This window comes from Candoia aspera, chromosome 16 (genome assembly GCF_035149785.1).
Source record: "Candoia aspera isolate rCanAsp1 chromosome 16, rCanAsp1.hap2, whole genome shotgun sequence".
Taxonomy (NCBI): domain Eukaryota; kingdom Metazoa; phylum Chordata; class Lepidosauria; order Squamata; family Boidae; genus Candoia; species Candoia aspera.
Window position 1 is genome coordinate 2530561 of NC_086168.1, and position 7834 is coordinate 2538394.

Below are 7834 nucleotides of genomic sequence, written 5' to 3' on the forward strand. Positions count from 1 at the left end.
TTGACATGGTCAGTTCTGGATGACTTTTGGTGTGCCCAAGAATGATTAAGACCAAACTATTGTTGTCTTATCTGCATGGGCACTTCTTTTACAAAAAGAAAAAAGACATGTAGAAAAGGAAGGGGGATCCAAGATTTGCTAATGAATCTAGAATCCTGGGAGCTTTCCCAGGATCAATATGTTTTTCCTCCGCTTGTCTGTGAAAACATTTAAATGCTACGTCTGTTATGCCAAGTTATCTGCTCTTCTTTGTGCCACTTCCCGAGAACTTATGTTGCAAACTCAATGGCTAAATACAAACCAACAAAGATTGGTCAGGGATCAGCCTCAATATGGCACCTTCACACGGGGCTTGTTCACACGACGTGCCAAGCGATTTGCAACATGCTTCGCGAAGCCCTGCTATTGCACTTTCCAAACCAGTTTTTTTGGCTTTGTAATGGCATGTGGGAAAGACCCTGGAAGACGGGGCCAAGAGGTGCTGCCCAGGGAACAGTCAGCTAAGAGGCAGCTGAGCCTGCAGCTGCATAATGGGTGGAGAAAGAGGCTCAGAAGGGACCTTCCCTAGTTTTCCGGAGAGTAAAAGGAGAGGAGAGAAGAGCTTTGTAATGGTATGTGGGAAAGACCTTGGGAGACGGGACGAAGAGATGCTGCCAAGGGAATGGTCAGATAAGAGGCAGCATAGCCTGCAGCTGCATCATGGGCGGAGAAAGAGGCTCAGAAGGGACCCTCCCTAGTTTCTCGGGCTGTAAAGGAGGTGGCGGGAGAATTGTACTTTCAGACTTGCAGGATTCTGTTCATGTAGCCTTACAGTAAAGTAGAATTAGCTCATCTGGTCGTGTTTCCTGTCTGGTCTACCTGGCAGGGCTGACAAAATCACAACACGGACTTCTGCTCGTGCGTCTTCCACCCAGAAGAAACAGCAACAGGCACCTGTAGCCCCCCTCCCCCCACACACACACAATTGCTTCTTCCTTGGATAAATGTCAGGTGTTATTGAGAAGAAGAGGTTCAGCTCTGTGGAAACACCTGTTTAGCCAAAGGTTCAAACTTCCATCTACAGTCCTTCCAGGAGGTCTAAGAAATGCCAAAAAGTGACCTCCAGAGTGTGGGTGGGACCACACCTCACCCTAACCCCTACATTTGTTCATTTCGTGGGCAACAGTTTAGCGCTGTGTGTAAATCCCATCGTGGTTGCAACCAGCCCTTTTCAGGAACAGCCCTGGAACATCTCGGCTTCAGAGTCCTTGCAACCAAATTATGGAAAGCCACCTTAGATCAGGTCAGGTCAGGGTGAAGATCTAGCTAAATTACAAAGGATCAATAGGGGGCCTTCTTCTTGTTGTGGAACCTCCTTTTGCCTTTGGCCAAGATGGGTGGGGATGATGGGGCTTGGAGATCAGCAATAGCCCATGTCCTGATCTCAATTCAAGGCTAAACTTGGACAGGCTTGGAAGCCCAGTCAAAGGACAAGGTGTGTAAATCCCATCTCTTCAGGAACAGCCCTGGAACATCTGTAGATAGTTCTATAACTATAAACAGAGATAAACTATAGTTTATATTATGCAAGGACCCAGATAATGTAGGTCCTTTTGAACTTAGTGGCTCAGTTAGCTGAAATAGGTTATGGCCCCCTCCAATGCTTTTTTTTGGGGCTATTACAGGATAATAAGTTCAGTATAGAAATAATTTAGCATCTATAGATAGAAGTGGAGTGAGGGACTTCTGTTGAGACACTTGAGAAGACGTGCCCAAAGCACCCTTCCCACCTGACACCCTTCAGATGGGTTGGATTAGAATGAGTCTGGGTTACGGACCAGGTATCCAGATTGGAGAAGCGTAACATGGACAATTCTGAGCCTCTGACCAGGTACAATTGGATACCAATGGCATCATGCAGCAGACAAGGGGCTGGCATAATCTTGGCCCCATCACCTTGTCCTTTGACTGGGCTTCCAAGCCTGTCCAAGCTTAGCCTTGAATTGAGATCAGGACATGGGCTATTGCTGATCATCCCCACCCATCTTGGCCAAAGGCGAAAGGAGGTTCCACAACAAGAGGAAGGCCCCCTATTGATCCTTTGTAATTTAGCTAGATCTTCACCCTGACCTGACCTGATCTAAGGTGGCTTTCCATAATTGGGTTGCAAGGACTCTGAAGCCCAGATGTTCCAGGGCTGTTCCTGAAAAGGGCTGGTTGCGGAGACAGCTTCAGTGTGATGGATGAAGCCCAACCTTTGCGGCTGGAACTCAGTTGGAAGTTGAGCACCATTTTGTGTCAAAAGGTATTCAGATTGGTGCTTCCATCATGCAAGTGATCAGAAAACTTTGGAGTGCCTTTGGTAAAAATGCTGCCCGAAGGAAGAATAGTGATTTGGAGACCTCAGTTTTTGTTTGCGGAGGCCAAGTGGTAACCATAAAGTCCAGGTCTCCTTGTTACTGACAATTTCCTGCCTGTTCTCAGCCAAAATTACCATTCAGATGCTGCAAAGTTGCATTTTCCTCCGATCACGATAAATCAGAATCAGCAAAATCACCCCCAAACCTCTTTCATTTTACCCCCATGGATCAATGGAGAGAGAAAGGGGTCCCTGACCACTATCCTGCTGATTCTCTGCATAATAAAATGTCATCTGGGTTACGGAATCTGCCCCAAATTTGATTTATTCTAAATTTGTTGTGCCCAGAAATGTCCTTTACTTGCAGGCCCAGAAATCCATCATGCAGATGTTCCAACATTTCAGGCTGTTTATCAAAGCTTTTTCTGAAATTAGACCTCTGGTATTTTAATGCAGCCAGTTCAGTGTTATTCAGACAATCCTGGTCAGTGTGCTGTGTGAACCCTCAGGGCTTGTTTTTAATAATGGTTTAAAGCCACTGTCACCACTGCAATATGTTCCAACTTCACGCCATTTGCACGACTTGGAAATGCAGTTTCTAAACCCACATTAACATTTCGCATATATGCTGAAAATAATCCCACTTTGCCTATATATACACCCTTTTTCCCCAAGCCAGTGGAGTAGCTGGAATAATCTGCTTTCCTTGGGGAATTCTCCTGCGATGTAACACTGGAGTCCCTTTGAATGAAAAGAACTTGGCCATTACTTTTTGCTTTCACACTGGAAGTTAAATTTGGTCCCAAAGTTGAAAAGGTCTCTGCACGCTTAGAGCTCGTGCATGGAAATGTTACACATTGCTGGGAGCCAATGAAATTGCTGGTGATTTGAGTCAAAAGTTGACTTGCGTGGCAGGATGAAGTCGAGACCAGCCCAGACTTGGCAGAGAGCTGCTTCTTAATCAGCTTTCGTTTCCCCATGTGCAAAAAGGGATTTTTTTCCGCCATGGAAAGAAAATCAGAGATGGGGCAAAATAACCGGAGGCTGAAAGACAAATCATTAATCTAAGGAAGAAAATAATGATTGATGCAAAGGAGAGATACGGTGACTGAAAATAAACCACACTGAACACCCCAAAGAGTGAAAGATCAACCCTGTTGCCAAGCCTATACTGGGAATTGACCCGTCAAGAAGTAATAGAAGCATTCCAGCAATGGAGCGTAGATGCCGGGCTCCGTTCCATTTTCATCAGAAATGAAGCACTGAAATTCAGGGGGAGCTGTCTGTCATTATTCTCAGCAGATGGAATTGTTTCGGGCTCCACGTGGCTGATTGAAGAGCTTGAGGTTTGGAGAACTAAAACCAACCCACTTTTCTCTGATTTCTTGGGTGAGGTGGATAATTAGGGAGGAATATTTATTTCAAATACCCTCGTGAAAGGCAGTTCGGTGCAGCGGTTAAGGCACCAGGCTAGAAACTGGGAGATTAGATGTTCGGGTTCTGCCTTGGGCACGAAGCCAGCTGGGTTCTGAAAATCTTGCCCCTTCCGTGCTTCCCTTTGTAATCCTAGAACCTGGAGTTGGAAGGGACCTTAGAGGTCATCTAGTCTAACCCCCTGCTCCATTCAGGATCACACCTTAGCACTAGTTTGGCCTCTCCCCACATGTGCTGGAGCCCCCCCCAGTTCCTCCCCAAATATCTGGCTTGCACAATGGCTCCAGGGCTAGCCCGAGAGAGGAAGGCTGTCCATCCGTCTCTAGAGCCATCTTACAACCATCCCAATTCAGCTTGATATTGGGCACGTGAGAAATCTATCCAGGATTTATTCTGTTGGCAGCACTTGCTGACTTTGGCTGGTTGCGGGAGCAAAAAAAGCTTGGCCAAGGTTAAGCTTGGATGGGGCACCACCAGGAGACCCAAAGTCTGGATTAGACTTAAGAAATGAGTGGGGGAAAAAATCTCCAAAGATGGTCATTGCAACCAATTTCTGTAATACTGGCAGTTTGAGGGCATCTCTAGACCAAGGGTTAGAGCAGTGTTTCTGAACTTTAGCAACTTTAAGATGTCTGGACTTCAACTTCCAGAATTCCCCAGCCAGCCTTGCTGAGTTAGGAAAATGCCTCTTAAAAGACCTGGTTCCTTGAATCTCTCTCCAGAGAAATGGCTGCTCAGCAAAGATCATACTGCACTACATGTCATTAGGGAAAGTGCGTGTGTTTCTGGCGCATCTCAAAATGCACTTGCAAACAGCCTCTGAGAAAAATTAACTGCTCCATTTGCTATAAAAACAAGCCTTGAATATTTATTTCCTGTTGAATTGCTCTCCTCTGTTTGTGAGGACAAGATGATATTTAATCTCCTGAGAATGGCAATGGCTTCCACGTGATCAGGAATAAGCCAAAGACCACTTTATGTTTCTTGGATTAAAAAAAAAAATTAAATATCTTTTTTTACATCATTCCCTCAAGCTGTGTCTATTGGGTCAAAAATATAAAGCTGGAAGCCACACCCTGCAATCAAATCCTCACCCCTTTTTTACTGCATCACATATTTTAAAAATGCAGGGCTTACGCCGGTCCAGCCACCATCTTGACTCTTTTGACCCCCCTCCGGGAGGCTCTCCTGATTCCTTCCTCTCTGTTTTTTCCAGAATGAAAACACAAAACTTGGTGGTTCCCGTCAGAGATAAACCACCTTGATTTGTGGTTCATCTGTTCTGATTCACCTTTAGCACAAGAAAGGATTTTAAGGGCTAAATTTGCGTATTTGTTAGCTACTCCCCCCGTTTGAGCTGAAGGAAAACGAATTCTTTTATGAGCATGCACAGCTGCAAGAAAAGATCTTTAGGGCTGCGCATAGGCTTCTCTCAAATTGCTTTGTTTTGATGGTTTGATGGTTTGGCAATCTATGCATGACCACTACAGTAAAAGGATATTTTTAAATTTCTCTTTCCCGCACACTCTTTCCTTCTGGCGACACGGTGCCAAAATGCACCATTACCTATTGCTCACAGCTTTGCAAAGATGAGGCCGGGTGGAAGACAGACATAATGCTCAGGTTGCCAGCCTCTCACTGGAGAATTCTGCCAGGGTGTGGGCCAAGACAAAACACATCTGGACACAAGCATGCCGGGTATTGCCAAACTTCCAGGGTACAATTCCATAGGAAGGCAGGAAATACAGGCACCCAATCTATTTTCCCCAACACGTCACCCAAAAGGCTTTGAGATGCATCTATTTCTTAATATTTAAGCTAATGAAAAACTACAGCTTTTGAAAACACAACCGCAATTATGATGTCGCAGTAAAAAAAATTAAGTTGTTCTGATTATTAAACTTATAGGCCGCCTGACTCTCAACGCCTCTGGGCAGCTCACAATGAATCAAACAAAGAATTTACAATAAAATCAATAAAAAATAAAGATAAAAGACAGTAAGGGTGGTGGAACAAGGGGTCTCTCTCTTGCCGAAGGCCTGGGTGAAGAGTCTTCCCCACTCGGCTGAAGAACAGCAGAGCGGGGGCCATCCGGATCTGAGGGGGAACCTCATTTCAGAGGGCAGCCGCTGCTACAGAGAAGGCACACTTCTGGAGTCCCGATAGGTGGCGTTGCTTAATCGAAGGAACCCAGAGCGCGCCAACCCTGCAGGATCAAATCGGCCGGACAGAGGAGACCGGCAGTTCTGCAGATAACCTGGTCCCATGCCATGTAGGGCTTTAGAGCTAACAACCAACACCTTGAATTGCACCAAGGAGGAAACCAGCAACCAGTAGAGCTCACGAAGGCATACTGCGGCATGCCCATCATTGTTGCACTGCTGCATTCTGGACCTGTTGAAGCTTCCGGGCGGTCTTCAAGGGCAGCCCCATGTAGAGAGCACTGCAGTAGTCATGCCTCAAGGTGACTAGGTGTTAGCCCTTCAGGGTTAGTCCAGACAAGAAGCCCAACCGGAATGATTAGTTCTATCTTAAATATAAGTTTACATTAACAGAATCTTGCAAGTCTGAAAGGATTTCTCCCCTCCTCTCCTTTTACTCTCTGGAAAACCAGGGAGGGTCCCTTCCGAGATGCGTCCCATGCCCCATTTCCTTTTGTGGGCTCTTCTCTGCGGCTCGTCCTCCTGTCCCCCAAGGTCATTCCCACGTACCATTACACTAGGGCAGTGTTTCTCGACCTTGGCAGTTTTAAGACCTGTGGACTTCAACTCCCAGAATTCTGGGAGTTGAAGTCCACACATCTTACAGTTGAGAAACACTGCCCTAGGGCATAAAGATCAAGTTGTATCTTTGCTGAGTGATCTGGATCTAGTGACCGACCAGGAGTGGGCTGAGGGCAAACTAAATTGGAAACCACCCCAGCAATTTCCAGCCAAAGGCAGAGGAGTTAAGATAGCGCTTGGATCAAATGTGTTCCTCCATCAACTCCATGTTTGTTACGTTCTTCTTTTCAGCCCAAAAGACTGAAATTCCCAGCGGTGGGAAATCTGGCCAGAGAGGAGTCTCACCTGATTCACGGCTGGCATTTGGACCCTTTTGTGACACACTCTCTTTGAGCTTTTGTAACACACACACACACCCTTTGTGCTCTGAAATTCCTCCCTAGACAGTAGAGCTGCATCCTATTTGAACTTGAAATGCAAGGGCCACATGCAATCATAATCCCATTTTTAAGCAGCGGCTTGCCTTGTCAAACTTCCCCCAAAGGTCTGTCCCAGCCTTTTGCCCAGTCACGATCCCACCTGGAATCATCCATCCCATGCTGGGACACGGCGGTGCGTAGAGGCCTCGAAGGCCCCCAGTACAGTCCAGCTGCCCCTCGGCTCTGGGCCTGCCATTCCCAGACTGGTACCTGCCCGTTGCAAAAAGCAAAAACCAGTGAGAATGCCAGGACCAGCAGAAAGGGCTGTGGTGGTGGCTTTCCATGATTGTCAAGTTGAAAACCAGGACTGGTTGCCAAGAAAGATATTCTCCATTGGGGTTCCTTTCTTGGCCCAACTCCTGGGACGGGCACCGGGCCTGGCAAGGTTGGCAACCCTCCTTTGGTTTCTTGCATTAGGCCCGGCAAGCCTTTGCTCGCTGCTGCAGTGAGCGACGGGGCACCTGCCGTGCAAAAGCCACATCCGCAGGGCCGTGCGCTTTCCCAGCGGACTTAACCTGGTTACTCAACCAACCCAGTTTCTGAGCTTGCACATGGATCGCGCCGGGAAAAGGAAGCGCAGCGCGCAAGGGGCAAAGCTCCTGCCTTGCAAGACCTTCCCTAACTGGAGAATAAAAGCCGGAGGAAGTTGCACGGGAAGGCCCCGGGCGGGGGGCTTTCGGGGCAAGCAAAGGCTGGGCTCCGCCTTTGGGGTCCGGCGACCCGAGGCTTGATCCGCGAGCACTACGAGGCTGCAGCCCCCGCGGTGGGCGCTGGAGGGCAGCAAAGGGCCGACGGGATCGCTCGCTCTCCTCCTTCCCCCCCCGCGAAGAGCAGCGGCAGGCAGAGCGGAAGGGGCGGGG